Source organism: Hyla sarda, chromosome 8 (genome assembly GCF_029499605.1).
Source record: "Hyla sarda isolate aHylSar1 chromosome 8, aHylSar1.hap1, whole genome shotgun sequence".
In the NCBI taxonomy this organism is placed as follows: Eukaryota; Metazoa; Chordata; class Amphibia; order Anura; family Hylidae; genus Hyla; species Hyla sarda.
Window position 1 is genome coordinate 21,975,574 of NC_079196.1, and position 16,893 is coordinate 21,992,466.

Consider the following 16,893-nt stretch of genomic DNA (forward strand, 5'->3'; position numbering starts at 1 on the left):
GGCGTAAATTCCTCCGTGGAAAATCTGTTGCGGACAACCGAGAAGAGCCTGCACCCTTTCAAATACGCAGCGGAAAACCTGCAAAAACAAATAGCGTGTGAACGCACCCTAAATAAATGATCACCCCAAACCCCTCTTCATAGGGGGGGTGGGGGGGTCAGGCAGTGATGTTATGCAGTATGGGGGAGATTTATCAAAACCTGTCCTGAGGAAAAGTTGCCCAGTTGCCCATAGCAACCAAGGCCTCTGCAAAATGAAACAAGCGATCTGATTGGTTGCTATGGGCAACTGGGCAACTTTTCCTTTGCACAGGTTTTGATAAATCTCCCCCCATGTTATCCAGTGACAGGGCAGCAGCTGGCGTGTTGTGCGTCTCATTCTATACATTTTCGGTTACTTTAATCCTCTCATAATATGGATCCATTATTGTTTCCGGTTGTCAGGTGACGTCTGTCAGTTCAGGTCATCCGACCCCTGGCAAAGCCGGAACTTGTAACTTGCATCGTAATACGGATGCAAAAAAAAATGCACCAGGATTATCTAAGTGTCAAACTTGCTTTATATTAAGATAAACAAAAAAAATCAGGTCATTTTACAAAAATGTTCTATATATTTATTTATATATTTATTTCTTTTTTCTTTATCGGCCTCCCGTTGGAGCCGCAGTTATAGTAGAGCGAAGCAACGAGTTCTCTCCCATAGGAAATTGTATATTGTACAGAATTGGGATTAGAGGCGTTTTATCATGTGTAATTGTCATCTCCTTGTGGGAGGGAGAGAGAGAGAGAGGTCTCATTATGGTCTCACCCTACCCCACCCCCATTGGGAAGAACCCAATTAAAGGAAAATGCTAAATATCCAAGTTATATATAGCGTCTGTGATTTCCGCCTTAATTCAGATGATCGTCTGAGTTCTGCTTCCCCAATGATAATACTGGGGAGGCTGCGTCCGGCCACACATTTGGGAGGGTGAAGTAATACCTGGCCAGGCTGAGTTCTCCAGATGACGACTGTCTCTATTAAAGGGGTATTCCGGGCAAAAATATAACCCCCCGCGATCTCCCTGTGGGTGCTGAGTCTCCAGTTTCGGAAACCTCCAGGTTTCCGGGACTGGGGACGTGACGTCACGCCACGCCCCCTCCATTCATGTCTATGGGAGGGGGCGTGATGGCCATCACGCCCCCTCCCATAGACATGAATGGAGGGGGCGTGGCGTGACGCCACGTCCCCAGTCCCGGAAACCCAGGAAGTTTCCGAAACGAGAGACGTAGTCCCCGCATAGAATGCGGGTGCTGCAGGGAGATCGCCGGGGGGTCTCAGCAGCGGCCCCCCTCCCCGCGATCAGACACCTTATCCCCTATCTTTTGGATAGGGGATAAAATATTTTTGCCCGGAATACCCCTTTAAATCTATTTGCCCAAAGTCTATATTTACACGGCGGTTTCAGGCAGAAAAAATCCCCATGGAAATTCCTTTGGAGCATAGAACCATTGTTTTCAATGCGATTCTGCTGCACCGCGCACACGGCAGCGGAAATTCCCATTCCAGTCACCACAGAAAGAATTGACATGGCGTTGGTTGCTATGGAATCCGCTCGGAAATTCCTTGCCATCCTTTTGCCCGCTGTCTGTGGAATGTCTTTCCGAGCTTACATTCCGGCGTGTAAAGATACCCATAGACTGGGTTCATATATGTCCATCATCCGGCATTGGTGAACCCTGCCTATATCTCGACGCAACTGATGCCGCAACCGATGACAACATGCATCAGTTGTGTAGTATCCGGCGTCCATTGTTTCTGCATTCCCCCTGTCCGGTGCCATCCATCGCATCCAATCATCCGGCAGTCCAAATCGAGACGTTGGATGAATGTGAACATTCCCATTCAAATTAATGGGATCAGTTATAGCATCAGTTCCCCCATCCACCCCCACGCGCCCCCACCCCCACCCCCACTGGTGCTTTTTAACAAAGGCAAAGACACCAGTGATGTTCAGGGATTCAGGGCTGGTAGATCCTGTCGGGGTGGATTAAAGGGGTACTCCGGTGGAAAACAATTCTTTTCAAATCAACTGGTGCCAGAAAGTTAAACAGATTTGTAAATGACTTCTATTACATTTTTTTAATCCTTCTGGTACTTATCAGCTGCTGTATGATCCACAGGAAGTTGTGTAGTTCTTTCCAGTCTGACCACAGTGCTCTCTGCTGACACCTCTGTCCGTATCAGGAACTGTCCAGAACAGGAGAGGTTTACTATGGGGATTTGCTCCTGCTCTAGACAGTTCCTGACATGGACAGAGGTGTCAGCAGAGAGCACGTGGTCAGACTGGAGAGAACTACACAACTTCCCCTGGAGCATACAGCAGCTGATAAGTACTGGAAGGGTTAAGATTTTTTAATAGAAGTAATTTACAAATCTGTTTAACTTTCTGGAACCAGTTTATTTAAAGAAATGTTTATTTCCACTGGAGTACCCCTTTAATGTGAACCCCAATTTGGGAGGTTTGGCCATGTTGAGAGTCCAAAAGCTGTAGGAGCAATGAACTTGGCAGCGTGTACTTGAGAAGCAGTTTCTGCAATCTTTTAGCTGGGAGAGGTCATTTCTTAAAGGGAATGTGTGTTTGGAATATGTCCTATTCTTTAAATCGAGCTCCTATTTTAGACATCATTTCTTTAAGAATTTGTATTAATTTATGTTATATACTTTTGTTTTTCAAATTTTACATTTTATGTATAGTATAGAAAATCCACTAGGCCTAAAACTATGCTGTTCTGTCTGTGATAAGGAAGAGGCTGTGAAAGATGACACAAGTATATAGAGAAGGCAGTAGCGGCTCAGCCTCCCCTTCCCTTATAGCAGTGTTTCCCAACCAGTGTGCCTCCAGCTGTTGCAAAACTACACCTCTCAGCATACAGGTACAGTGCATAATACTGACCTGAGTCAACCTTCCAGTCATTCTGCTCTCTTTTAGTCACACTACTGGGAGGGCATAGTTGTAAATATTAATAAATTAAGTGGCACTTTGTCAGAGCCGTCAGCTTGTAGGAACTGTAGAAAAATATAATAATAGAATTCCATTAATTCTTTAAAATAGGTGTTATTGTCAGATATACAGGGTGGGCCATTTCTATGGATACACCTTAATAAAATAGAAATGGTTAGTGATATTACCTTCCTGTTTGTGGCACATTAGTATATGTGAGGGGGGAAACTTTTCAAGATGGGTGGTGACCATGGTGGCCATTTTTAAGTCGGCCATTTTGAATTCAACTTCTGTTTTTTCAATAGGAAGAGGGTCATGTGACACATCAAACTTATTGGGAATTTCACATGAAAAACAATGATGGGGTTTTGGTTTTAATGTAACTTTATTCTTTCATGAGTTATTTACAAGTTTCTGACCACTTATAAAATGTGTTCAATGTGCTGCCCATTGTGTTGGATTGTCAATGCAACCCTCTTCTCTATATACTGCTATAAACTACTATATACACCGCAGGAGAAATGTTAGCACAGGCTTCCAGTATCTGTATACACTGCTATATACTACTATATACACCGCAGGAGAAATGCTAGCACAGGCTTCCGGTATCCGTATACACTGCTATATACTACTATATACACCGCAGTAGAAATGCTAGCACAGGCTTCCAGTATCTGTATACACTGCTATATACTACTATATACACCGCAGGAGAAATGCTAGCACAGGCTTCCAGTATCCGTATACACTGCTATATACTACTATATACACCGCAGGAGAAATGCTAGCACAGGCTTTCAGTATCCGTATACACTGCTATATACTACTATATACACCACAGGAGAAATGCTAGCACAGGCTTCCAGTATCCGTATACACTGCTATATACTACTATATACACCGCAGGAGAAATGCTGGCACAGGCTTCCAGTATCCGTATACACTGCTATATACTACTATATACACCGCAGGAGAAATGCTAGCACAGGCTTCCAGTATCCGTATACACTGCTATATACTACTATATACACCGCAGGAGAAATGCTGGCACAGGCTTCCAGTATCCATATACACTGCTATATACTACTATATACACCGCAGGAGAAATGCTAGCTCAGGCTTCCAGTATCCGTATACACTGCTATATACTACTATATACACCGCAGGAGAAATGCTAGCACAGGCTTCCAGTATCCGTATACACTGCTATATACTACTATATACACCGCAGGAGAAATGCTAGCACAGGCTTCCAGTATCCGTATACACTGCTATATACTACTATATACACCGCAGGAGAAATGCTGGCACAGGCTTCCAGTATCCGTATACACTGCTATATACTACTATATACACCGCAGGAGAAATGGTAGCACAGGCTTCCAGTATCCGTATACACTGCTATATACTACTATATACACCGCAGTAGAAATGCTAGCACAGGCTTCCAGTATCCGTATATACTGCTATATACTACTATATACACCGCAGGAGAAATGCTAGCACAGGCTTCCAGTATCCGTATACACTGCTATATACTACTATATACACCGCAGGAGAAATGCTAGCACAGGCTTCCGGTATCCGTATACACTGCTATATACTACTATATACACCGCAGTAGAAATGCTAGCACAGGCTTCCAGTATCTGTATACACTGCTATATACTACTATATACACCGCAGGAGAAATGCTAGCACAGGCTTCCAGTATCCGTATACACTGCTATATACTACTATATACACCGCAGGAGAAATGCTAGCACAGGCTTTCAGTATCCGTATACACTGCTATATACTACTATATACACCGCAGGAGAAATGCTAGCACAGGCTTCCAGTATCCGTATACACTGCTATATACTACTATATACACCGCAGGAGAAATGCTGGCACAGGCTTCCAGTATCCGTATACACTGCTATATACTACTATATACACCGCAGGAGAAATGCTAGCACAGGCTTCCAGTATCCGTATACACTGCTATATACTACTATATACACCGCAGGAGAAATGCTGGCACAGGCTTCCAGTATCCATATACACTGCTATATACTACTATATACACCGCAGGAGAAATGCTAGCTCAGGCTTCCAGTATCCGTATACACTGCTATATACTACTATATACACCGCAGGAGAAATGCTAGCACAGGCTTCCAGTATCCGTATACACTGCTATATACTACTATATACACCGCAGGAGAAATGCTAGCACAGGCTTCCAGTATCCGTATACACTGCTATATACTACTATATACACCGCAGGAGAAATGCTGGCACAGGCTTCCAGTATCCGTATACACTGCTATATACTACTATATACACCGCAGGAGAAATGGTAGCACAGGCTTCCAGTATCCGTATACACTGCTATATACTACTATATACACCGCAGTAGAAATGCTAGCACAGGCTTCCAGTATCCGTATATACTGCTATATACTACTATATACACCGCAGGAGAAATGCTAGCACAGGCTTCCAGTATCCGTATACACTGCTATATACTACTATATACACCGCAGGAGAAATGCTAGCACAGGCTTCCAGTATCCGTATACACTGCTATATACTACTATATAAACCGCAGGAGAAATGCTAGCACAGGCTTCCAGTATCCGTATACACTGCTATATACTACTATATACACCGCAGGAGAAATGCTAGCACAGGCTTCCAGTATCCGTATACACTGCTATATACTACTATATACACCGCAGGAGAAATGCTAACACAGGCCTCCAGTATACGTATACACTGCTATATACTACTATATACACCGCAGGAGAAATGCTAGCACAGGCTTCCAGGATCCGTAGTTTCAGGTTCTGCACATCTCGTATCTTCACAGCATAGACAATTGCCTTCAGATGACCCCAAAGATAAAAGTCTAAGGGGGTCAGATCGGGAGACCTTGGGGGCCATTCAACTGGCCCACGACGACCAATCCACTGTCCAGGAAACTGTTCATCTAGGAATGCTCGGACCTGGCACGTTCCCTGAGTTTTTCCAGCAAGATGGTGACCACCACATTATGGGTGTCAGGTCCGAGTATTCCTAGATGAACAGTTTCCTGGAAAGTGGATTGGTCGTCGTATTTGTAGTTTTGCAACAGCTGGAGGCACCCTGGTTGGGAAACCTGCCTTAGATTACAGCCACACAAGCCTTCACACAGTCCTTTAGAGCATGTGTCCCCATGACAACACTGGCAGCTCCATGTTTTCTCATGGGAGCATTGGGTCGCATAGCATCCAATTATTCTTTTATTTAAATTTTTTATTTCATTTATTTTTTTTGCTTACCTAGGCAAGAGTGTTGGAAGCTAGATACAGGTTGCTATGAGGCTCACCGTCCCTATGAAAACATACAGGTTAAAAAAGCACAGAGAAGGAATGGTTGTCATAGGGACTAAACTCTTACAGGAGCTTTCTTAATTCAGTCACCAAAAATATGAAAAATTTACTTTTTTTTAGGTAACTTATTCAATAAGTTTTTATTTATTTATTTATTTACTTTTTTCATTAGGGTGCCCTGACATTTATGGGGTTGTCTGGGGTATAACACTATGGGGAAGATTTTATCCAGACCTGTACAAAAGAAAAGTTGCCCATAGCAACCGAGACGTGAAGTCATAGCCACGCCCCCTCCATTCATGTTTATGGGAGGAGCGTGACGTCTCGGGAGCAGCGCCCAGCACAGAATGCCAGGGGCTACAAGGAGATCGCGGGGTCCCAGCAATGGGACCCCCGCGATCAGACATCATATCCCCTATCCTTTTGGATAGTGGATAAGATGTCCATGGCCAGAATACCCCTTTAAAGGGGTACTCCGGTGGAAAACTTTTTTTTTTTTTAATCAACTGGTGCTAGAAAGTTAAACAGTTTTGTAAATTAAAAAATCTTAAGCCTGTCAGTACTTATTAGCTGCTGAATACTACAGAGTAAATAATTTTCTTTTTGGAACACAGTGCTCTCTGCTGACATCTCTATCCATTTTAGGAACTGTCCAGAGCAGCGTATGTTTTCTATGGGGATTTTCTCCTATTCTGGACAGTGATGTCAGCAGAGAGCTCTGTGTTCAAAAGAAAATCATTTCCTCTGTAGTATTCAGCAGCTTATATGTACTGGAAGGATTAAGATTTTTTAATAGAAGTAATTTACAAATCTGTTTAACTTTCTGGCACCAGTTGATTTAAAAAAAAAAAAAAGTTTTCCACCGGACTACCCCTTTAAGGCTTGGTTCACATTTGCGTCGGGGCTCCAATTTTTTTTCATTCATTTGGAAAGATTTAACCAGACAAAAAAAAACGCTGCAAGCTGTATTAATTAATTTAATTAATTATTATAATTTTTTTTTCCGGTCAAATCCTGCTAGATAAACAGAATCCTAATGGAGCCCAGCATGCTGGGAGTTGTAGTTTTGCAAGGTGTTTCTCAACCTGTGGGTCTTTGGAGACCACTGGGTTAAAGAACCTAAGGCCATGTTCAGACAGTAGAATTTCCACAATTATGCACAATTTCTATTCCGCAAAGGTTGCTAAATGAAATTGGGGAATTCTGCCGGAATTTCCGCAGAATTCTGTGTTCTGAAATCACAGAATTCCGCTATAATTCAAAGCCCCATTGACTTCAATGGGATTCCGCCAAATTAAAGACTGGTCTTTACATTTTCCAGAATATACATTGTGTGAATGGGACAGCAGAATCCTATTAAAGTCTATGGGCAGTAAATTTTGGCTGAATTCTCGCCGGAATTTTCTGGTGGAATTTTCCGCACGGATATTCCGTCGTGTGAACATCACCGAAGAGTGCACACCACTGAGGAAAATCGCCAACGGAAAACCCGCAGCGGCTCAAATCCTCAGCGGGAAATACACTCGCACCCCACCCGTGGGAACATAATCTAAGGTTACACTTACACGGGAAGGTTACCTATGAGTTTTCACAGGCGGAATTTCTGCAGCAGAAAATCCACAGCAGACCCCATTAAGGTCAACTTAAAGGGGTACTCCGGTGAAAACCTTTTTTCTTTTAAATCAACTGGTGGCAGAAAGTTAAACATATTTGTAAATTACTTCTATTAAAAAATCTTAATCCTTCCAGTACTTATTAGCTGCTGAATACTACAGAGGAAATTCTTTTCTTTTTTTGGAATGCTCTCTGATTACATCACGACCACAGTTCTCTCTGCTGACGTTATTATAATAATAATGCTTTATTTATTGTTGTCTTTAGTGGGATTTGAACCCAAGTCCCCAGCACTGCAAGGCAGTAGAGCTAACCACTGAGCCACCATGCTGCCCTTAGCATACATCTGCTATGCATGGTTGCTAAAATGGACAGAGATGTCAGCAGAGAGAACTGTGTTCGTGATGTTCCAAAAAGAAAAGAATTTCCTCTGTAGCATTCAGCAGCTAATAAGTACTGGAAGGATTAAGATTTTTTAATAGAAGTAATTTACAAATATGTTTAACTTTCTGCCACCAGTTGATTTAAAAGAAAAAAGGTTTTCACCGGAGTACCCCTTTAATTGGCCGCGGTAAACGCGCACTTTACCTTTACCCATATGAACATGCCCTAATCAAGACTGTAGGGCATCTCCTAGTTGGGTTTACGGGACACGATCGCCCCCAAAAATTCCCATTCTAAAGAACATTAAAACTTCAACACAAGAGAAAATTTAAAAGCTTCCAGTTTGATCAGTTCATCAATAATCAACAAGGTTATTGTTCAGACTTGATGGGTTTTTCTATCCGTTTAGTTAGCAATTATTGTTGTGGACACTCAGAATTACTCGGCACAGAACACATGGCTTTCTGTATACTGCATTAACCCTTGTCACTATTTATTCACTTACCTTAGGGCAGCGTTTCCCAACCAGTGTGCCTCCAGATGTTGCAAAACTACAACTCCCAGCATGCCCGGACAGCCAAAGGCTGTCCGGGCATGCTGGGAGTTGTAGTTTTCCAACAGCTGGAGGCACACTGGTTGGGAAACACTGCCTTAGGGAGTCATTTTGTTGCAGAATTTTTTATTAAGATCTGATTGCATGCTGTCCGGGCATGCTGGGAGTTGTAGTTTTGCAACAGCTGGAGGCACACTGGTTGGGAAACGCTGCCTTAGGGAGTCATTTTGTTGCAGTATTTTTTATTAAGATCTGATTGCATGCTGTCCGGGCATGCTGGGAGTTGTAGTTTTGCAACAGCTGGAGGCACACTGGTTGGGAAACACTGCCTTAGGGAGTCATTTTGTTGCAGTATTTTTTTTATTATTAAAATCCGATTGCACATCCCTTTAATAGAATATAGAGAAATTACAGATGGGGTCTCCTTCCTCCTCTGGAAAAGAGATCCTGACACATATTGAACCATCATGTATCATGTTTAGTGACAACCCCTCTGGCTACATTGTATGGTTTCCCTCCATGCACATTGAGAATTCTGCCAACGTCTGTCCGGGCATGCTGGGAGTTGTAGTTTTGCAACAGCTGGAGGCACACTGGTTGGGAAACACTGCCTTAGGGAGTCATTTTGTTGCAGTATTTTTTTTATTATTAAAATCCGATTGCACATCCCTTTAATAGTATATAGAGAAATTACAGATGGGGTCTCCTTCCTCCTCTGGAAGAGAGATCCTGACACATATTGAACCATCATGTATCATGTTTAGTGACAACCCCTCTGGCTACATTGTATGGTTTCCCTCCATGCACATTGAGAATTCTGCCAACGGCTGTCCGGGCATGCTGGGAGTTGTATTTTTGCAACAGCTGGAGGCACACTGGTTGGGAAACACTGCCTTAGGGAGTCATTTTGTTGCAGTATATTTTTTATTATTAAAATCTTATTGCACATCCCTTTAATAGTTTATAGAGAAATTACAGATGGGGTCTCCTTCCTCCTCTGGAAGAGAGATCCTGACACATATTGAACCATCATGTATCATGTTTAGTGACAACTCCTCTCGCTACATTGACTGGTTTCCCTCCATGCACATTGAGAATTCTGCCAACGTATGTCCGGGCATGCTGGGACTTGTAGTTTTGCAACAGCTGGAGGCACACTGGTTGGGAAACACTGCCTTAGGGAGTCATTTTGTTGCAGTATTTTTTTTATTATTAAAATCTGATTGCCTATCCCTTTAATAGTATATAGAGAAATTACAGATGGGGTCTCCTTCCTCCTCTGGAAGAGAGATCCTGATTACATATTGAACCATTATGTATCATTATTAGTTACAACTCCTCTCGCTACATTGTATCGTTCCCCTCCATGCACATTGAGAATTCTGCCGGTTGGGGCATTGAACCGCTGTGCAGACAGGCACACCCCTGACAGCTGAGCTGAGATACAGAATTGTCTTTTTTCAGCTCCCACAATGCACCGCCACCCGAGTGCACTACACCGTGGGAAACGTAGTTCCTTTCACCATCCGACTACTGCACGCTGCCCGCTGCAAGAACTACACTTCCCACAATGCTCCGTCACAGAGCATGCTCCATACAGACCCCGAACCACCAAGGGTTTGCAGTGAGATCTGGCAACCTGAGAGGTAACAAGAAACCCCCCCCCCAACAGAATTGTGAATGCAGCTCTGGATGGAGAAGACTCCAATGTAACTCGAGACAGGTAAAGGTGGTCCTTGTTGTTGTCTGCAAGACCGATAGGGCTGTCGTGGAGAGGTGTTGCTCTAAAGCTGCAGGTGCAGCATCCTTGGTGGGGTGGGGTGGGGTGGGGTGGGGTGGGGTGGGGGGGTCTTGCTATTCTGTATAGTGAGGACACATCCATCCTTAAAGTGACATGCACGCCTTCTGTGTGCTGCGTGATGTCAGCCAATAACCGGGGGGAGCTGCGGGTGATGTCAGCGCTCGGCACAGCAGAATATTTTTTCTATTTATTTTTTTATTTTTTTTTCCCGTTTTAGGTTTTGCAGAATAAAATAGCTCCAGATTTTTATTTATTTATATATTTATTTTATTTATTTACGTTTTACAATTCATAACACTCCTTCTACTTACGTTGCCGTGGCTGCAACTTCCCACAGTTCGCAATGTTCTGCATTCTTTTGCACACATATATATATATATATATATATATATATATATATATATATATGTGTGTATATATTTATATACATCATATAGAACACAACCGTTTTTTTGTGGCAAATTACAAAAAAAATCCAGTGTTTAAAAAAAAAAAAAAAAAAAAAATTCTTTTAAAAATTATTTTCCATTGTTTGTTAAAAAATATTTGTATTAATATTATTCAATAATATTTATTATTTAAATTTGAAATAGATAAAGAAAATGTCTAATTAAACAACCCCCCCCCCCTCCCCCATACTGTTCTTTGCAGTTTTTATTTATTTGCAGTATGTTTAGAGTAATGTTTCCTAACCAGGGTGCCTCCAGCTGTTGCAAAACTACGATTCCCAGCATGCCCGCACAGCCGTTGGCTGTGCGGGCATGTTGGGAATTGTAGTTTTGCAACAGCTGGAGGCACCCTGGTTAGGAAACACTACCCTTTTGCTGTCTGGGCATGCTGGGAGTGGTAGTTTTGCAACAGCTGGAAGCACCTTGGTTAGGAAACACTACCCTTTGGCTGTCCGGGCATGCTGGGAGTTGTAGTTTTGCAACAGCTGGAGGCACCCTGGTTAGGAATGACTACCCTTTGGCTGTCCGGGAATGCTGGGAGTTGTAGTTTTGCAGCAGCTGGAGGCACCCTGGTTAGGAATGACTACCCTTTGGCTGTCCGGGAATGCTGGGAGTTGTAGTTTTGCAGCAGCTGGAGGCACCCTGGTTAGGAAACACTACCCTTTGGCTGTCCAGGCATGCTGGGAGTTGTAGGTTCGCAACATCTGGAGGCACCCTGGTTAGGAAACATTACCCTTTGGCTGCCCGGGCATGCTAGGAGTTGTAGTTTTGCAACAGCTGGAGGCCCCCTGGTTAGGAAACACTACCCTTTGGCTGCCTGGGCATGCTAGGAGTTGTAGTTTTGCAACAGCTGGAGGCACCCTGGTTAGGAAACACTACCCTTTGGCTGTCCGGGCATGCTGGGAGTTATAGTTTTGCAACAGCTCGAAGCACACTGGTTGGGAAACTCTGGTTTAGACCTATGTTAAAAAAAATGTGATCCATTAAACTTTTTTGTTTAAATTCTTCTAGTGTATATATATTTATATTATTGTTTAATATATTAATATTTATTTAAAAAAAAAAATCATGCCCCCACCCCCCCTCATACTGCTCTTTGCACAGATTTTATTTATTACTATTTACTGTATGTTTAGACCATTTTTTTCCCAACCAGGGCGCCTCCAACTGTTGCAAAACTACAACTCCCAGCAAGCCCAGACACACTGGAAGTTGTAGTTCTACAACAGCTCGAGGCGCCCTGGTTAGGAAACAGAGTCCATTATCATTCCGGTACAGGCTCGTAAAACAGCGGTTGGAAAGGGAATTTTATGGCATTTTATTTATTTATTTTAGGTGAGCACTTTTCCTTTTTTAGCAGATGCTTTAATTTTTTTTTATTTATTATTATTTTTTTTTCTTACTTATTTTTACTGCTGCGTAAAATACACCGTCCCCTCTCTTGGCATTTTCACATGTTCACACTTTTTTTTTTTTTTTTCCTTTTCTATATATAATTATTTATTTATTTTTTTACATCTTCTGCTACTGAATTGCTAATGAAGATCTGAATTTAGCTGGAGACGTATTTGAGTGGTTCTGCTCTGTTACTGGCTGGGCGGCCGCTGACATCACATTATGGGCAGCTGTTGGCTGTGTGCTTACTCCGAGCCTCCTGTATTTTGCCTTAACAGACTGTTTGCCAGGTGCATGAAACATCGTCTAAGTGCAGGGTTGCAATAATCGCTCTCTCCAAGAGCAATTCAGAGTAATTGTGTAGATGCTATGGAAAGCACATCTTCTGTAATTTGTTGCAATGAAGCTAGAAGCCGGGATGGTGCAGGTATGTGACGACTTGCAGAGTAAGACCTTGACTTGCCAGCTACCGTGCTTTATATTTTGCATTTTATTCTACTTTATTTCTTGCGTTTTTTTTTTTTTTTTTTTTTTTTCTATATTGTACTTTTTTTGTGTTACTAATACAATCTTTTCTTTTCACCGGTATTTACAAAAAAGAAAAAACAAACAATTTTTAATTTTTTGGCAAATTTTTAGAAATTGAAGTGATGTTGCTTCTATGTTTTTTTATTTTATTTGTGTGGTTTTAAAAAAAAAATATTTTTCTGGATGGTTTTAAAGGATTTGATCGTCAGAGTTGTCATGTTTTTTGGAATGTAACAGATTATTGATGTACATTGTTTCTTTTAAGGGAATATAATGAAATGTTTAAAAAATGTTGTATCTTTTTTATATACGGTTCGTGTGTCCATCTATCTAATATTTATCTATCTTTCCATCTATTTCATATCTTTTTATTTATTTCATATCTATAACTTACATACCCTATCTATCTCATGTATCATCCATCTATCTATCTATCTCTCATATCTATCTATCTCATATCTCTCTCTCATATCTATCATTCATCTATCTATCTATCTATCTATCTCTCATATATCTATCTATCTATCATCTATCTATCTATCTCATATCTCTCTCTCATATCTATCATTCATCTATCTATCTATCTCTCATATATCTATCTATCTATCATCTATCTATCTATCCATCTCATATCTATCTATCTATCTATCTATCTATCTCTCATATCTATCTATCTATCTCTCTCATATCCATCATTCATCTATCTCTCTCATATCTCTCTCATATCTATCATTCATCTATCTATCTCTCATATATCTATCTCCTATCTATCATCTATCTATCTATCCATCTCATATCTATCTATCTATCTCTCTCATATCCATCATTCATCTATCTCTCTCTCATATCTATCTATCTATCATCTGTCTGTCTATCTTATATGTTTATATACATTTCTTTTCCTGCATTTTGTGATACTGTATGTATGTATCCAAAAAATGTTTTGGTGTGCTTTAAAACATCTTAAAGTAGTATTTAAACAAATTGTATATTTTTATTTATCAAAAATAACTAACATGTGTATTAGAAAATGAACATGTAACCAGAGGATTCCTCTACATTTGCCTTATACTGGAGTATTTAGTGAACTGCAGTGTATCAGAGAATATGGGGCATGTAAGGAATAGGTCACCACTTGGGTCCCGTCCGGCTCTTCAGTAGTATCCAAACTCTCACCAAGTCCAAATCCCTCCAATGTGTTACTAACCAGCTGTTACGCTGTCTGTGCGCCAACAATCTATCTTAGTTGCAAATAGGTTTTGCATTTTTATTTGTAATTATTGTTTTTGGAAGTTTTTTTTTATAATCAAAATCAAGTTTTGGATGAAATGTGTTTTAAAATATTCTTACTTGGCCAAAAAAGCACCATTTATAGCCATGCGTTACTCTATGCAAGACCTAAACATTGGTCAGGACGGTAACACTCCTAGAGGGAGGAAAAAATTCAGTTCCCAAAGATGGGGGGTCCAGCAGCACCTCATTATCATGTAATGTTCTCTTATGCTGTGTTGTCAGAGCTGTGAATAGGTTGCATGCTCAGTGTTGTGAACCTAAAGCCCCCCTGCCATGCGTAGCCCCTTTGATGGACCATACAGCAGATTATTGCACTTTCCTTCCCCCTCCGTGCTGCAGGTTTTTTCCCACCCCTCCAGAGATCACCTTGGCTTGTAACCAGGTGACTGCGATTGATTTAGTTTTAATAGGATAAAACGACACGGCTGGCCCTGTTGATGTGCTGTGAATCTCTCATCGTCTTTCCTTCTGGTTTTCCTCCCTTTTTTTTTTTTTTTTTTGAAGTTTAACATTCTGCATAATATTTAAGGAGGCGCTTAATACCGTGTCCTTCTAGGCAGAACGTTCCCACTGGTGATAATAAGCAGATGATGATGCAGGCTGCAATATATGTCGAGGTATCTCAGGTCTGCAAAGCCAGAATCGTGTTAACAGATGCTTAAAATTTTAAATTTTTTTTATTTAATTTAAAAAAAAATTAGATTTTTTTTTAAAGCAAAAATTTTTCTACCGTTCTAAAGTTTATTTTTTTTGTTCATTTTTTCTGTATTTATTTTATTTTATTTTTATTTATATATTTATTTTATACATGTTTTCTAGTTTAACATCCCGGTGTTTAGAATGATTAAATCTGTGCAAATGGCCAAATCCCAGCCTTGTTTTCCCATTAGGCTTCCAAATCTCTTGGCAGAATTTCTTGGCAGTGAAGTATTTTATGTCATAAATACATTGCATTATCTATGGTTACAGAGAAAAAGTATACCGAATAAGATTACTGTCCGGAACCTTGGATATTTTGGGGCAACTTTTTGTTAAAAAAAAATAAAAAATAAAAAAATTGTTCTACCTATGTGTTTTGTACATCTCTCTAGATATATCTGTGTGTTTTTTTCTTTTTTAGGTTGGTGCGAGAGATGCTGCACTTGACCTCCAGCCACATCGCCCAGCCCAGGACCTTCCACTGGTGACAGGGACATGGGACGGCTTCTATCACCTTCCAGATGGTTCATTACAACTGACATCCTGCTTAGTCTCGGTGGGAAGGAGTCTGAAAATATTTCTCTTTGTTACTCTGGGACATCACATACTCGTAGCAGTAGGATTTATCAGGTACATTTCCTACCCCCCTCCCCTGCAAACCTACAAACAAAATCCCAAAAAACTAAATGTGTGACCTTAAAACCCTCCCATACCCCCAAATCTTGGTTCTAAATGGGTATACATTTTTGTTTCATTGCATGTATGTTTTTATAGTGTGTGATGCCGCAGACTCTTTAAGTGGTGGGACTGAAAGTCTCCGCATGTCCATACAGCCAGAGGGTGATTGGGCATGCTGAGAGTTTCAAATCTGCACCAGATTGTTGGAAATCGCTTTGGAAATATCTATGGCTCCAGCTATCGGAACTTGACCATAATTGCCATAGCTATGTTTCTAAAGCTGCAGAATAATGGTATAAATGCCCTGCTGGAGTCTTGACCTTCTCGTCTGTCTATGGATCATTCTTGATGCGATTTGGAGAAGGGAGAAGTGGCCGGTAATTGCCCACCTCTCGAGGAGGTCACCCAAAAGGGCTTGCTAATTGGAGAGCAGATTTGATAAGAGCACGGACGAAGACAATGGGGTCTGATCTGTAATGAATCGCAACGGAATCTTCCAATATTGTCTTCCAATTTTTTAATCTTTCTTTATCTAATAGGGTCTTGGGTTACTCGGAGACAATTGTCCTCCATAGTTTTATCAGGATCGTATCATTCCATTCTGCTTTTGTAATTTTTTTGCAATGTTTATAAATCAAAAGCAAATCAGGAAAAATTCAAAAATAAACAAAATAGCCCCCTACAGTTGTAGTCCATTAACAGCTACATAGACGACGTCTTTAATCTCTCATCTCTCATCGGTAAGCCACCCCTGTCTATATTTGTTTGCGTTACACCCTAACATTGTCTTTTTTTATATAGCAAATACATAGTCCGTAGCGCCGTACGTTGAACAAATTACTTCCCTCTACTGAAAATTAGAGTTTGACTTCACAAGCCGGGGGTTATAGTGATGTTTGTGAGGCGACCCGGCACATGGGAACCTCTCCAAACTCCAAAGGATCCCGGCTTGTTGCAGCATCATGTCAACGTTTCGGTCTGTGCCGGGGTCAGATTATTTAGCATAATACTAAAAGCAGATGATGATAAATCTGCCCGTGCCTTTGTCTGGCATATTTCTGCGATAATATATTTATATGTATGCTGGGAATCTGCTCTTTTGTTCTTGCTACCTGTACAGCACTTTTTTTTTTTTTTTTTTTTGAAGCTGCAGCTAA

At 41.1% G+C, this 16,893-nt stretch overlaps 1 protein-coding gene across 18 annotated transcripts in view; it reads left to right on the forward strand.

The window, feature by feature from the left end:
• Positions 1–349: 349 nt before the first annotated feature.
• R3HDM1 (R3H domain containing 1) overlaps positions 350–16,893 on the forward strand; it is a 104,717-nt gene continuing 88,173 nt past the window's right edge. For 16 of the 18 annotated variants that reach the window (XR_008847254.1, XR_008847255.1, XR_008847253.1 and 13 more), the window contains exons 1-2: positions 12,809–12,965; positions 15,480–15,688. The gene's annotated coding sequence lies outside the window, so the exon portion shown is untranslated. Of the gene's footprint in view, positions 368–10,475; positions 10,617–12,808; positions 12,966–15,479; positions 15,689–16,893 lie in introns of those variants that run through there. The other 2 variants (XM_056536307.1, XM_056536306.1) reach the window with 2 other exon arrangements.